Source organism: Rhipicephalus sanguineus, chromosome 1 (assembly GCF_013339695.2).
Source record: "Rhipicephalus sanguineus isolate Rsan-2018 chromosome 1, BIME_Rsan_1.4, whole genome shotgun sequence".
Taxonomy (NCBI): domain Eukaryota; kingdom Metazoa; phylum Arthropoda; class Arachnida; order Ixodida; family Ixodidae; genus Rhipicephalus; species Rhipicephalus sanguineus.
In genome coordinates this window covers 74,917,200-74,934,209 of record NC_051176.1, presented here as the reverse complement: position 1 = coordinate 74,934,209, position 17,010 = coordinate 74,917,200, and positions in this window count along the sequence as shown.

Below are 17,010 nucleotides of genomic sequence, written 5' to 3'. Positions count from 1 at the left end.
TACCCTCTTGGTGAGGTGCTCGGCTCCCACATTTCCAGTATAACACGATGTGAAGAACTCTCACCGTTCTACTGCACTTTGTGTTACCCTCGAGTGTGCACTTAGTAACGCTTGAGCGCATATTGTCGCTATGTGATTGTACCTTTGCTGCTTTATTTGTGCTATTATTGTGCACTGTAATATTAGTGTGATAAATACATAAAAAAAAAAAAAAAAAAAAAAAAAAGGTGTGTGTGCAGCGGTAACGTGTCAGACTCAGGATGTGTGCTGCGTCGAGGTGGTGGGTTCGACTCCCGCTCGCTCGCTTTTTTTTTTTGAGGTTTTTTCTTTTTTTTTTGTCGCAGTGCTTGCGTATAAGCCCTAATTACGATCGGGGTATGATCACAGCTTTTAGAAACAATTTAAAAGCCCGATTTCGGCCCGTAACGGGTGGCCAGTGTGCAGTGCGCCAGCGTCCAGCGTGCCTCGTGCAGCGTCCCAGCGTCCCAGTACCCAGCGCCACACTGGTCAATAATCAGGTATGACACTGGGACAGTGCCACTGGGTTTTTCCGATAGGGATGAAATTGATGATGGACATTACAATTAGACTATAGCACTACGGAACGCGTCTGACTCCTTTTAAAAATGCGAAGCATTTCATGGCGAACTTCTGCGACTTTGAGCGTATCATCTATCTATCTATCTATCTATCTATCTATCTATCTATCTATCTATCTATCTATCTATCTATCTATCTATCTATCTATCTATCTATCTATCTATTCTATCTCTATCTATCTATCTATCTATCTATCTATCTATCTATCTGTCTGTCTGTCCTGTCTGTCTGTCTGTCTATCTCTGTCTATCTATCTATCTATCTATCGCCTACGATCTTCGTCTGTCTCTCCTGTCTGTCCTGTCTTCGTAAAGAAAAAGGATAAGGCGCGTGTTGCAATAAGTTACATAAACATGCAGCATGGCAGAAAAAAAAACAACAGTTAGAGATTGAGCAGCACTTAAACAAAGAGAGTTGGTGTATATGCGGTTAATGAAACACACCTTAGCGACTTGGAAGAGCCACCACATATTGGAAACTGGAAGTCGGAAACAGGGGATCGAACATTCATTATTGTCGTATGACAGAAGTATTTATGACAAACTGAGAGCGAAAAGACGAAGTGATTAACAGCTTGGGTAGGGATCATAAACGCATGACGTTAAAAATGGGTTTAAAATTGAAATAAGGGCATACATAAAAGTTTGGCAGCTCGTATTTAACTGACAACCCACAACAAATATAGCCGCAAGAACTGTATATTACTGGCTTTAGTGAGGGCAAGAAGAGCTGGGAATCATACGGTACCAACTAATGCTCAGGTCCCCTGCTATAGAGGACTCCCTGATAAAAAAGGATGTGGCATGGGATTTCTGATGCACAAAGACCTGCATACAACACTGAATAATTCTCTTGTATCAGCGAAAAGATTACAGGTTACGATCCTGTACTTATACAGGCTGTACTTATTACAGGTGTACGATCCACATCCAGTCCATCACGACGGCGAAGTGGAACAGACTATACGAGGATATTCAATTAGCAATGAAAAAAGGACGTACCCTGTACACCATAATAAGGGAAGACTTGAATGCAAACATAGGAATAAATCACAATGGGAAGAAGAAATTGGTAACCGTGGTATTGGCTCTGGAAGAAACACGAGAAGAGATGTTGAGAGAATCCGCAGAGCGGGATAAAACTCCGCATAGCGAACATCTTCCGAAAGCGCAGAAAGAAGAAGTGGACATGGAAAAGCTCTAACGGCAAACAAAAAGAAACGAAATAGATTTTATCTTCTGCGGCAACCCAGGAATAGTGCAGGACGTTGATGTCATAAGCAAAGTAAAGTGCAGTTACCGTAGGCTAGTGAGGGAGAAGATAGCGCTTAATTTGAGGAGAGCTGGATCAAGATTAACAAACAAAAGTCAACCCAACTAATACGTGGTGAGAGTAAAATCAGGTTTAAGATTACGATCTAGATCCAATACGCAGCTTTAGGATAAGAGGATAATGCTGACATCGAAGGGATTAGCGAAACGGTAACGAGACCGATCTCTGAAGCAGCAATCAAAGTTGGACGTAAAGCGCCAGGGCAAGGAGTAGGCAAGCTCTCCCAATCCACGAAAGAGTTAATAAAGAAACAGCAACATATGAAGCAGAGTAACTTAAGATATAACATAGAGTTCGTTGAGCTAATAAAGCTTATCGTGTTCTGCGGCAGGATAAACGCGCTCTTATCCCACCGCGAGTCTGCTCTCTCCCCCTTCACTTTACTAGTGCGGAGGAAGTCGTGCTTAGGAGGCTTCGGGCAGGGGTGGCCCTTACGCCGGCTGCTATCTCAACACGGAACTGGTCGCAATTACCAGTGGGTGCTACATGGTTGTACTGTTCTGTTCCCGTGATGCAGCAGATCCATACCATCTTATATGGACATGCCAAGGTTACAATAGTAACGCTCCGTCATCTCCTGCAAGCTGGCCTTCGTTACAGTGACAGAAACAGTTATGACCGATGGATACATGGCAATACAGTCCACAAGACACTTCTTCGCCTTCATACACAACGCCGGCCTAACGGCGCACATTTAATACAAATATACACAACAAATAATATGCCTTAAGGGCAAGTCTTTGTCGCAAATAAAAAAAACAACAACAAGAAGTCAGTGACACAAGGAAACTACAGCGTCAAAGCGATAAAAGTAGCAGTAAAAACAGGCAGCACTATTAAAACAGCGAAAAGCCGACTCTGTTTGGGAAGGAATAAAGAAGCAGGCTCTAAAAGACAAGCAGGGAAATATTATCAACAATTTCAATGGTATAGTCTGGGTGGCAGATGAATTATACCCTGAACTACATAGTTCGAAGATAAGTGATGCACCCTCGAGAGAAGTTAACGACAAGCAAGGCACGTAGGTTCCACATGTAAATACCGACGAGGTTCAAGAGGCTATACGCGATATGCCCAGCGGAAAAAGCGGTTGGCGATGACGGAATAACAGCCGATTTGGCTAAAAAAGGACAACTTATTTAGGACAAACTTGCCACACATTATACTGAGTGCATCGAAACAACAACAGCTCCAGCCAGCTGCGGAAATGCCAACATTATACTAATACACAAGAAAAGGGACGTAAATAACTATAGGTCTATCAGCTTATTTTTGATAATGTACAATATATAAAGAGGTAATTTCGAACAGGATAAGAGAAACACTTCACTTCAACCAACCTAGAGAACAAGCCGGTTTCAGGAAAGGCTACGATGGATCGCATTCATGTGATCAATCAAGTAATGAAGAAAGCGTCTGAAGGCAGCAAGCACCTTTGTTTAGCTTTCATAGACTAGAAAAGGGCATTCGACTCAGTAGAGATACCAGCAGCCTTAAAAGTACTAATTCAACAAGGGGTACCTAGACATATGTCAATACCTTAGCCGACATCTACAAAGACTCCACGCCTACCTTACTTCTCCACAAAAAAAAAACGGTAAAATTACCATAGAAAAAGGAGTCAGAAAAAGAGACGCAATATCCCCATTGCTGTTCACTGCATGCTTAGAGGAAGTATTTAAACAGCAAAACGGGGAAGAAGCAGGCGTCAAAGTTAAGGAAGGATGTCTCAGCAACTTATGATTTGCAGAGGATACAGTACTCTTCAGTAACGATGGCAACAAATTGCAAAAAATGATTGAGCAATTAAAACGTGAAACTATTAAAGTAGGCCCGAAAATTCATTTATGAAAAGAAAGATAATGCTGAACAGCCTAGCTAAAGAGAAAGAGCTCACGGTTGGAAACCATATATTGGAAGGTGTACAAGAATGTGAATACCCAGAGCAAGTTGAAGTTGAAATTTATTTGCATCATCACAATGCGGGAATGCTCACACAAAAAGTGAAATCAATTCACTTCAGAAGTACTAACACGCGAGCCTAATCACGAAAAGGAAATTCACCGAAGAATAAGAATGGGCTGGAGCGCATTCGGTCGGCAATATGGCAGTATGCAATCACTGCATACTGCCATATTCTAACATTTGTCACGTGGTCGTGACGTTGACGAAGGCAGCAGTCGGCTTCTTCAAGACTAAACTTTTTATTTTGGCGAACCTGTGCCCAAAAAGTAAGACAACGTGAAAGCGATTTACACTGTAACCGATAGCGGCGTGAACAATCGTCAGACGTCGAGTAATCTTATCATCGACGGAGGATGTAGTGTTTTATAAAGCAGTGATCCAACCTTCCTGCGTTATCGCTGGTGATCGCGTAAGCTCCAGAATAAACTTGACTATTCGCGTCCTTTCGAGTAATCTTAACAGAATGATCTCTAAGAATCGCGAAGCTCCTCAAGCATTGCGGCGCGGTCTGCGTCGAGCATTGCTGACAGTTTTTGTGGCCGAAACCCGAATATTTTTTAACGTGAAAACTGCAGCGCGAAACAGGATGGACCACACAGAATAGGTGACACAAGCCCTGGCGCTAACAACTGCAGCTGTTAGTCGGCGCCAGTGCTTGTCTCATCCATTCTTTGTGGTCCGTCCTGATTTGCGCTGATGAATTCACTTTAAATGCTATGCACCAACTAGGCCCAACAAAAGTTTTATCAAAACCCGAATACATCAAAATAAAATTTATTAACGTGCGTGGCAGTATTGGGCTGAACATGGATGATAACAAAGCAACTAGAGAAAAAGTTGAGGACCACGCATCGTGCAATGGAAGGAAAGATGATAGGACTAACATTAAGAGATCGGAGGACGGCAGAACGGGTCAAGGAACAAACAGGAATAGCAGATATTCTAGATGACATCAAGGAAAAGAAATTGACATGGGGCTAGCCACGTAATGCGTAGGACGGGCAATCGGTGAATAAGAAAATCAGCATTATGGTTACCAAGCGATGGGATGCGCCGTCAAGAAGGCTGAGGGTTAGATGGAGTGACGAAACTAAGAAGTTCGCAGGGCGGAAATGGAATCAGCTCGCACAGGGTAGGGTGAACTGGAGATCGTTTCCTTCCTTCGGCAGTGCACCTAAACAGGCTGAGAGTGATGATGATGAAAAACGTTGGGTATGATACCTGTGACAATGCAACGACATATGGCAGATGAAGGAGGAAATCAATTGGAAGGGTACAAAGCGCTGGGGTACATCCAAAAGGTAACATCCGATTAATTTAAAAAGAACGTCCAGGGATTTCCCGGGGCGCAAAATATATGAGGGAGAGCGCAGCCGAGGAAGAGGTAGTACTTGAGAATTTCAACTGAAACAAAGCCGAAGGAAACATTCCAAAGTGCAGTGCCCTGGGTTTACATGTGGTTCCCGTCAGCCTCATTAACGAACTAGGACATAAGACTGAAGAAGCACTGTTGAAAGCTGTAGAGAAATGCTTACAGGACAGTCAAATCCCGGACAGTTGCGAAAAAGTAGGGCGAATTAGGATCTATAAAGGCAAGGGAGAGAAAGATAACGTTCCCTTATATAGACTGCTAACGGAAAGCAAAGATGGACGACACGAGCGCTCGTGTCGTCCATGTTTGCTTTCCGTTCCTCGCTTTTAAACCTTTCCTTCAGCACTACCGTGCTTGCGCTGCAAACCCTTTCAATATGCATATTAACCAACTAGCCCAAATAGCCGTTCTTCTTCGGTAATATAAAGGTTGCTACCTCATTTCACTGAGCGGTGATGGTGGTTTTGGTTATTTTTGCAGCGTCGTATCGTCTTGTATTTCTGCAATAAGGAGTTGTTGAAGTGGACTGGAAACACATCTACACCAAGATGACCGTGGGAACAGGGCTGATTAGCGGGCTCCGCGCTCCCACACTGAACCTTGTGAGCGCGAAGATAATAATAAGTGCTTGCCTATTAGAGGAAATATTTACAAGAAGGGGAGAAGGAAAGGAACCAGAAAGTGATCATGGTCGCTGTAACTGTCTAGATCGAGCAACTGACACCTAAACGGCGGACATCAGAGGATGATGGAGCAGCAAAGGTTCGCAAGAGAGGCAAAAGATAGAGGGGGACTATTTACATACGTACATAGATTGGTCTAACGGCTACTTAGCAATTATTTATTTATTTCAACTGCTATTTATTTATTACCGCAGCCTTGAAAGGCTATCGCGGGAGCGGAGGTAGTAAATACATTTAAAAAAATGGGGCAGCTACGCACTCGTGGCGCAAAGACTGTTGAAACAGTGAAGCTTCGACACCTATTTTCCCTCCTCCTCAGCTTCACATCACTCCTCCTCACCCACACTTCTCTTTCTTTTTCTCTATTTCTCTTTCTGTCTTTGTCTTTCTTTCCCGCTCGCACGCTCCCTCTCTCTTTATTTCCTCTCTCTGTACTCGTTTGCTCATTCATTCCAGTTATTGCATCCCACGCCGAACAAATCGGCGCAGCGGGAGAGTGCGAGCCGGGCGCACGTGACTAAGCTGAGTAGGAGGGCAATCTTGTACAGGTTATGTGACAGAACGGAACGCAACGTCACGAGAGAACGAGGGGGAGCAAACAGCCAATAGGCAAAGGGCAAACGCACCGGAAGAATGCATCATGTTTTTATCGCCTGTTCAGGGAATACAGAAATGTCTTCAATGCATGAAAAAATATAGAAATATTGTCACTAAATATCAGTAATGGGGCCACTGTTTTTCAGAGCATGAAACAGAAGAGCGCGATGACTTTAATAATTTATTTGTGTTAATGTCTTGATTTTGCGCTAGGTGGTGTCGCAATTTTACGAGGTGTTCGAGTAGGCGAAGGTGGGGGGGGCGGGGGGGGGCGGCTGGTTGTCATGGTTGCGACCTGTCGGCGCGGGATTGGATTGAGCCAGACAAAAAGCAGGCTAATTCGATTGTCTAGCCCGAGTGCTTACGTTTCTAGCTGTCCGGAGGCCGTTTCATATCCATTCTGTCGGACAGAACCGTGTCTCCGTCCGTTCTGTGCTAGTTCTTTGCCTAGCAGAACGCAAAATAATAGACAGCAGTGCCTTTTCCGGTTGCTATTCTCAGGTCTGACCGTCATACGAGCCTCGACCAGTTCTGTGCGGCGCGATAGAACGTTCTATCACAGCACGTGTACAAGATTGCGCCCTATTCGCCGCGGGATCGGGCTATGGGTGGCAGCACCGTCTCCACATTTGTGTGGATAGGCGGTCGGCGGCGCGCATACAAACGTACGCAGCGGCGCTTCGCCGTGGGCGGTTCGAGTCAATTGTCGGCGAATAAAGCGCGTTGACTGCAGACTAATGGTGATGTACACGCCCTCCATTGCCAAATTAATGCACGAGACCGGCCTAACATTCCTATTACGTGTGAGAGCAGCGCAATCTGCCAATCAATGATGTACTGACCTTCAGACACATTCGTGTATTGCACTGTGCTCGATGTTTTTTTTGCTTTATTTGCCCGTGTTTAAATTTTGTTTTGCCTATAACACAATATGAGTAGTGTTGCGCGACTGAGCCACTTAAGTATTTACTTCTTGCTATGGCGGCTACAAAAAAAAGAGAGAGAGCCTGTATTTCTGCGTAATTAGATCAAGTAAAACTTTGTGCACGCTGCTTTCTGTCTGCAAGAATACGCGTACTGCTATAGAAATGCGTGGCGTCAGATCTTTTTTACCGCTAACCGGCCTCTGCAGACGTTAGTACATGGTTTGCGGTGTCACAATGATTTTCAAATCGCCAACACTTCACGAGATGGTGTCGCTAAAATTCTGCATTCACACTTCGACATTTAGTACCTTTTTTTTTCCTTTTAGGACGACGCCAAATGCACTATTCGATGTGCTTGAACGACAAAGTTGTATCCACATTGAAATGATTTTGCTGAATGGACGGTACGATGGTTAGACCTAGCGCCATACCAACACGTGCATGCACTCGCTTGTTAGAGTGCATACAAGTCTCGAAGGCGAAATGGTTATGTAGATCGTATAGGCATACGTACAAGCATTTGATACTGTTCTAGCACAAAGGAAAAAGCTGTAATCTGAGGACGTGTATGACGTAGGCACACATGCGAACAGGGTGGGTCTAGCAGACGACGCAAGGAGCGATCACGCCACGGGGTTTCGTCCGCTCGCCGCTAGGAGCCGACTCTGCTCGATCTCGCGGCCAATAGGTGCGCGGTAGCCAGGAATCGCTCCGCGAAGCCATGGCTCGACTAGGCGAAGGAGAATGCAGCTATGACAAGTGATCCTTAAGGGGTATTCACACGAGGGAGAAATCGGCGGGGGACATGGGGGAATTGCGGATCACGTGACCGCGTCGTCACGGATTAGTGAGCGGGCGTGACCCCCCCCCCCCCGCGACTCCTCGGAGGAGACGGGGACCTTTTCCCCGAAAGGACAAACGATCCTCCGGCGGTGGGGGATATGGCGGAATTTCGGGCTCTTGTTTGGCCACATTGTTGCACTTGCTCCTGCAGAGAGCGGCAGTGGGTGTCCAGTCTGCAGCTGGGGCCATCTGCAGCTCGTCGTCAGCAGCTCGTCAAATGGGTGGTGCAAGCCACCAGAGTAGTCTAGTAACACTGGTCTCCCCCTCCGCTCGCCTCGCCCGTGTGAGTGGGGGACATTTGTGGAGACTTCTCCTCGCGAGCGGACGTCACTAGGCTCCGCCTTTATCCCCGAGGATTTGTCCCCCGTCTGAATACCTCTTTAGGCGACCGAAGGGACATCATGGCTAGACGGAGCAGGTGAACAGTCGTAGCAGCTTGGCGCGACGATGCAAAGCTTTGCCGGAGCTAGGCGACGATGAGGGGCGGCAACGAGGGGTCGATAAAAACCGGGATGCTGTTCCCGGAACCAACTATAAGCAGCACGACGCGCCGGTTAAGAACCAGGGAAAAGGACGCTTCTCATGGGGAAAACTGCAGGCGGGCGAGTCATATGAGACCAATTCAGCGGGTTATCAATCTTGCTCAGCTGTGATCCGTACGCCAAGTTATGCTTATTCTTTTTGAATTTCGGTTTAGTAAGTCGCTGTTATGTTTTTTCTTGAAGTGTTACCAAATTTGATATTCGCGCGCTGTCCTATTTCTGAATTCATGTTGATGTCTCTCCACTCGGATTGTACCACAGCCGCTGATCAATCTTAAATACATGCGCGCTAGTTATTTTTCTTTTGTCATGGTTTGTATTATTTTTAGCATTGATATGCAGTATATAACGAGATTTTTTTTTCATACTCCTGACTCTGCTTGCGTATTGAACGTCCAATAACCTACAAGATTGTCAGCACTCGTCGACGACGTCGGGTGACCTCTTGTGAGGCAAAATATAGTCGATGAAAAATTTGTGAATATGGGGTGTCGCTAGAGCGGACGTTTAGAAAAGCGGTCATGTTTTCCACAAGGCTATATAGTGGAGAAGCTCAAGTTCACACAGTCATATAAACAGTAGAGTGATAAAACACGGGCAAGAGGACGCAACGTCACTGACAACTTCGTTGAGACCGGTTCATTGGCCGAAGGAGCAAAAAAAAGCAAATTCGGCAGATCCCACGCGTTATGGGAATCTGTTTCATGTGAAGCAGTCACAGAGTACTTCTGTGCTTTATTTTTTGGATTTGAGCCGAACGTTACGAGGCGGAACGACGTGTTTTTGTAAGTGTAGTAGGCAGTAGCTGTGTGCACATCGCGGTCTTACCAGGCACATCGACAACGCTGGCGTTTAGAGGGTAACTTAAGATGCGACGTAACGTCAGCCCTCAGGTTAGAGTACATACGTCAGTATTATCGAAACTAAGTGCCCTTTATGGTGCAATCATGTGAATATCGTACGTAACTTTCGTTAATCTATTCCTCCGGGATCGAGCAATGCTTCAATATAGCTTGCTGAATCATAGGAGTAGAAATGTAATGTTTATTAGACTGCTATAAAAGCGGAGCCAACGCTGGAACCACATACGTTAATCTGATAGGACGCCTGTATCGTAGGAGTACACTCTTAATCAAGTCCTGGCTAACGCATGCCTTGCAGGCGGGACGCTTCAAAACTCAGGAAACCTCCCGGCTATAGTAGGCCTTCGAAAAGGAGTTAGCCGTGACAACTGTCTATAAAAAACGTGCACCCTTCACCGCCGCCTTATAGACGGCCTCCATTATTAGTGGAGCGTCGGTGTGGGCCGCGTAAATGAGAATCGTGCAACAGCTCAGCGCATGCTCCCGCGTGTTATAACTTCCCGGCGCAAGGGCTGGTGTATATGCACGCGCCGACAGCGTCACCTGCAAAGGCGAGCTATGCTGCGAGGAGGTATACGCATGGAGCTAACTACGCACACTCTCTTGCGTGCGTGAAAGGCAATAGGGGCCGCTACGCTCTCCGTTGCACTCCGCTTCTGCTGTTTTTGCGCAGAGAAGAGAAAGGAAGGAGGTAAAAACGAGAGTTCGAAGATATTGTGCGACGAGAAGGGGGTTGCGTTTTTGGCGCGAAATGGGTTAGTTTTAGCGCATTCCACGACAGCGGCGGATGTTTGATCGGTTGGTGTAGCTTGTGAAGCGTGCCGCGTGAGCCGGTACTCGGCCGCCATGGAAAAATTCTCTTATCTCAATATTAAGGGGGTGTTGCGAGGACATAGCGACATCCCCCTTGCACGTCCAATGGCTACACGCAAGCTGTTGACGCAGAATTACACGACGCTTTCGCGCCATTTCTGTCTAGCTGGAGCGCTCGCTGCGGACACAGCCCAGCGCATTATACCCGCCAGGGTGAGTGTTCTTCTTTCTTCACATGTATGTTCGTGCTGTTAGCGTTCGCCTTGTTGCATGCTTGCGCTGATATATATGAATGACAGTATTGAACTGCCAGAATATTTTCTTGACGGCTTTTGAAATAACTATACGAGTATGCGTACGAGTAACTATACGAGTATACGAGTACTTATCTTTGTTGTAGTCGTCATCCGTCTCTATTGTCGCCCACGTGTTGTCATGCTGGTTGTATTTATTGTGAACTCATACAGTTCAGACGCTTTTGTCGCTCTTGACAGGTGTCACCGAGATAATCACTTCGTGTTGCTTGACAAGCTGTGTAATTTTAGCTCGCGCATGGCTTCTTACCTTTCGGCTAGCAACTGTCCTCTGCATTTATGGTCAATGATACAATGCGGCAATCAAAGGAAGCATACTTTTGCTAGCAGTTGAATGATGTTAAGACATTCTTTCATGATTGATTGGTCGTTATACTTCGCATTTCCATTTCGTTTATTACCTTTGGGAAGCGGAAACGTTTTTCCGCAATCAAAAAGTAATAAAACTGCACTTACGAGCACCGAAGACGTTAGTACCGTTTCATTGGATCAGGCGCTCATAGATACGACTAGCGCCATCTCTTGTTTTTAGCAGGAAAAATTTAGCAGGAAAGCAATTTGACTTTCTGAATAGCGACAGTCTTTAAAACGAATTTTGCTGCCTAATTTCTAACAAGTTTTAAAGCCAGCCTCATTCATGCTCGTGAATACACTTGCGTATTTACTGTGCCCTTTCAATGATTTCTGTGGTTTCGGGTCACATTTGCCCATTGGTCTTACGCAGTGCCAAGTCAAGTGTGGACAAGTACATCAGTGCATCATGCACCAGCTGTGGTGCCTGTGAAAACTGCTGATCTCGATGAAGGGAAAGTAATGCGTCGTATGTAATTAGACGTTAGCTAGTTGATAGCATTTTTGTTCTCTCATCCATCATTTCATGCAATGCAACAGCGATATATAACCGTGGATGCATAAAAGTATTGTTTTCGTTGGCAGCTTATTATTTATGTTGGATTGCTCATTGTTAATGTTATTACAGAGAAGTGAAGTTCATACAGCAGTCGTAATAAGGGATATAATTGTTGTTCATCCTCGTGATAGTATACACAGAATTTGAATACCTTTGCAGGTGGCAAGACCTTCTGACACAAGAGCCAGGCGCAGCTTTATCGAGCAACTGGTCAGGAGCTCACACCTTGCAGGGTCTCCAGCAGCAGCCGCAGCAACACCGGCCGTGATGCTGTTTACAATGCCTTAACTGAGCATACCATCTTTCTTTCTGTTTTTTTATACATTTTTTTCCGTTTCACACCCATCTAAATATCGCCGCCGCAGCCGAGCATTGACCCGTCGCAGTGAATTAATTTTTAATCATGCATTAGTTGCTACCATTTAAATATTCGCCGTGACTGGCGTTCACCTGGTATTGAAGAAAATTCGTTTGCAATATTGTGCTATTGCAATATTGTGCAATATTGTGCAACCAAATTTCAAGCCAAGCTTGCCTGCCACTTTATTTACTTAACGCATGAATCGCGAGTCTATTGTAAAACTGCTTTCCTTGTACGTGATTCTCATCAAATGGCGACTGTGCTGTGGTTTTCACTTGCAGCCGACATTCGAAACAGAGCTTCACTTCTAAAAAAACTGGAACTTTCACGGAGGAGCTCAACAAAGTCAAAGTCATCTTTGGTCAGATGTTCAATGCCCGCATGTATTTATTTCGTGGAGGTCGACGAGTATTTCTGAGGAAACGATACTAAGCTTTCTTTCATAACTGTGGTAAGTTTATGGTTAAAATACTATAAGAAAGCTTCATTAGCACCTTCTGAAAACACTTTCATATTTGTAACTTCTGTGACGCTGTCTACACAAAATTCGTCAATGTGTATAACAGATTGAAAACGTCCGTTTACATTTTTTGTGTGATGGGCGAAAACACCAGGGGATCTAAGAACACAACGTCGCATGTATCCTCTGCTTTTCTTTTTTTTCCCGTCAGGATGACATCACAGCAGCCCGCCCATCGCCTGACCGCAGAATTTGGAGGGAGTACGACAACAAGGCGTTCTACTGCGATCAAGTGCAAGAGAATGTGAAACTTTCGGTTGGCACACTTCTAGAGAAAGCCCTTATTTGGTGCTTGACGGTGTACTGTATTAATGACCTCACATACCAACTGTGTATTCTCAATACTTCGTCTTGTGCTGAGTATAATGAACCCAGTTGTTTCCCAGGTGTTTTAACGGCAGGAAGCTGCTGAAGACATTGACACGATCAAAGGTATTTGTTAAGCACCAGAATATGTTTGTCCGAAAAAACATCGGATGGCACGTTTATTGTTTCCTTCAGCGCTGAGCATTGCTTTTAGCGCTGTTTGTATTTTTTTACAATAAATACTTTTTACACGTGAGCAGTACCTGTTTCTCGCATGCTTATACACGCTAGACACAGCAGGTACTGTTGAACTATGAAGCTGGTATGGTCCTTCAAGTCATTCGCAAATGATTCCGCTGAACGGTACATTTATAGGGAACGTGGTGTGTCCATGCTTTAACCACCGCTACTAAAGAAAAAAAAAAACGATGCGAATTTTTATACGCATCTCTACCCATCAAGGGGTAAATGAGCGCAAAAACGCTGTGATGTAATCGGTTCACGTTAAAAAATCCACACGGTTAAAATTAGGCAGTATTAGCATACGGTACCCAGAGCTTCGTATGCACAATTTTTTGTTTTTGCTGCCACTGTTCATCTGTCAAAGACTAGACACTGGTATACGCACGTTACTTTCTGAATACAGTATAACATCGTACGTGCCCATCCAACGCAACGTCTGCGTACACAATTATAAAACTCTGTTAGCCAACAATCAACCATTACACGGCGTGCCACATGACGTCAAGGGAGTTCGCATTAGGGATACCGCAACCTGAGTGCTTTCTTCGTTCTTGTGCATACCACAAACACAAAAATAGTAATGAAGACGATGGATAGGATCAATGGGGGATTAGTGAAGAGACCTTCGTCCTCAAATGGACATAAAATAGGCTGGTAATGATGAAAAACAAAATGCTTATTTGCACAAATGCGCGAATCGTTTGCCGTGAAATGTACCTATCTAATTTAATGTTATACTATTAGTAACGGCACGCTGTCGAAATCAAGTGCGGGCAGTAGAGCTTCCACGAGGTGTTCTAGATTTCTCAAAACCGTTCACCCTTTTCTCCTAAATCCGCGTTAGGCAATGCCTAAGCCTGGAAAACATTATTCGCATAATTAAATCACCGTCCTCTGGAACGTACATATGTGCCAAAGCGAAGTGCGCACGCCTGTGGGTGTACCTCGTAATAACATCGCTGCATTGGCTTAAAAAGTTCAGAAATCGTTAAACACCCACATGTTCGACAAATGGCCACTCTACGTTAACTTTTTTACGATAATATGTCATAATTTAGCAGTTTAAGTTCCTCGTGGTGACTGCCACACTGAGGCGCAACCGCTTCGTATGTGCGCAATAAAAAAAATCTGCGCATAGCTCTGCAACACTAGAACCTATTACTCGATGGTGTCAAATTCATTTTCCATTAATGCACCACTGTACTATGTACTATGTTCTATGTTCTGGATTTCTGCTGTACGCAGCGCCTCTCAGTAATCCGCACATAAAATATAAGTGCGTGTATACGTAAAACACTCCAGAAGGCTAACCCATGCACTCTAGCACAGCAAACTAAAATTCTCCAGTCGCGTGCGCATGCAAATGCAGCTGTGTGGATGTAGCTCATAAATGTTTGCGTGTTCAGCCGTATTAATCACGGCGAGATTTGTCAAAAATTTATCAAAACCCGAAACTTGTCCACAGTTAGGCACTGTACGCCCATGAAAGTGCCTTTCGCACCAATACTATATTTAGTACATTACATAGACTCGACCTTCCAGAAAATGTTTCAGTAAACTTATGTGAAAAATATAGCATCATCCAGTGTGATTTTAACGCAGTCTCGGCTTTGAGACGAGTATGAGGTGATTTAAATAGCGCGGCGGGACCGCTATATCAGCGTGAATCCTGACGTTCTCAAAAATATGGCCACTGATGGAGTCGTAACAGAACGCCACAAATATTTCTGCGATAAGTGCTGCCGGATATAAGATCCAGCCCACGTTAGCATCAAATTCCCGCCTGCGCACTACGTGCCTGAGAACGGCGAACGGCGAGCCGCGTCTCCAACGTGCACAGCCCAATTCACGAGTCACGTATGTCGCGCGAGTGGCGTCCAACATAAACGGCATTTCCTCCAGGGCGCATTCCGCCGAGCGACTGCATAGCTGCATGCAATCAGCACCAGCTCCTCGCTTTCATGGTCGACGCAAACGTCGGCCACATTTTTTATTGAAGCTAAAATAATGTGTACTGGAATAGTGTCGTTCATTTGAGGGGAAGCGACGTGCACTATCCAACATTTAGAGCCAAGATGAGTTTCTTTACAAGTGAACTTCATCTGCAGTGAGTGCACGGCGTACCGCACCTGCTCGGGCGTGTTCGCATATTGTATATATGGCTGACAATACCACAATTATTAGGGCATGTTCATCTCAGTGTGTAATTATTACGGGGAGAGGGTCGAGCCAACGACGGTAACAGGTAAAACTTCCTGGCATATGAGCGTGAGCGGTTTGTTCTGAAGCACGGTCAACTACGGCTTCGAAATAAACTGAATAGGCTTAGTGACGATATTGGTTACTGGCCCGGTAACCGTCGGCGGTGAAGCGGCCAGCGACGTTACTGAGAACACGGCGATTCTCCGTCGGTAATCGGCTACGTCGCTGTGCGGTTGCCGCGGATGGATTCCGAGCACACGTTCCACGGCAAGCGAATCTTGACGTTGAAAACTCGTTCACTCCACGAAAGGCAACAGGCTGACGGCTAACATGAATAGAACTCGGGTATTATGCACTCCAAGATTCTTTAAATGTCACTGAGGCGCCAGTGCCAAATATATGCGGAACAGTTTTATCTTTTACACCAAGCACGCAAACCCGCTTCAAGCATGCTCCCAGCAATAACTTGACTGATCCCGTATATATTTTCACGAATGTCATTTAAAAAAATGTCTCCTTACGTATCAGTGAACGCTACATGCATAATAACGACCTCCACTGCACTAATACGCCAGAGCGTGTAGCGACGCATTGGTGCATATAAACCCCCGTTCTTTTACCTCCGTGGTCATGGCGTGATGTGGTGTAGTGCAATAAAAAAAGTGATGTGGTGTAGTGGTTAGCGTACGCGCTTGCTGATTGAGTGTCCGCGAATTCGAATCCGCGTGTGTTTATTGTGAATTTCTCTGTGGTTTACTTCTGAATGTAATATGTGTATATGAATTATGTATGTCACAAATTATGTGTCTAAGCCTCCAAATCCCCGAATAGAGCTTAAAAGATGACTTAAAATCAATTTCTTTTCGCCGCTTCGTACACCGCCTATAGCTAGGACGCGCCGCAGCTGGGACGCACCGTAGGTAGGACTCACCGTATCCAGGACAGCTGGTCACGTGGAACGAGGACATCTCTATAGCCGGTCTTCAACTAGCCGGGATTCGAGACGAAAAATCTCTGGCCTATATTGAGTCCCGCCTATGAGATAAGCCGCTGAGAAAGCTACTACGCCGAGGGACGGCTACGAGCGGCGCGCCTACAGGCTGTGCTGGCTAAACAAACTGTCTATAGGCGTTAGATTTTCCATCTCGTTTCCGGGCTACAGACTGCCACCTTAAGCAGGACATGATTAACAGTGTACATATATAGTGTTTATGGCCTTCTCGTAAAATCAGATAGCCAGCACCACAACCACAATTGACGTTGCACCGTCATCACGCCTGCATAGGCTGTTTTTCCGAACCAGTTTATAGACCTGGCGGGGCTCTGTGGCAGAATACTTCATTGCCACGCAGAATGCTTGGGTTCGATTCCGGCTGGGACTTTAATTTTGATTCTTTCCATTCGTCGCGTCAACGATGCCGATGGCGGATTTTCTAACGCTCTCCCATTTATATTACTCATGTCTGTACTCGCCGTTCCTGGATAGATATAAAGTGTAATAACCTGTGGCGCACACCCGCACACGGTGGCCCGTGGTAAACAGGTATGTGCCATACGTGTCTGTAGGAGAGGGTTTGACGGCGCACTTACGCGATATGATTTTCTCGTTAATCATGTC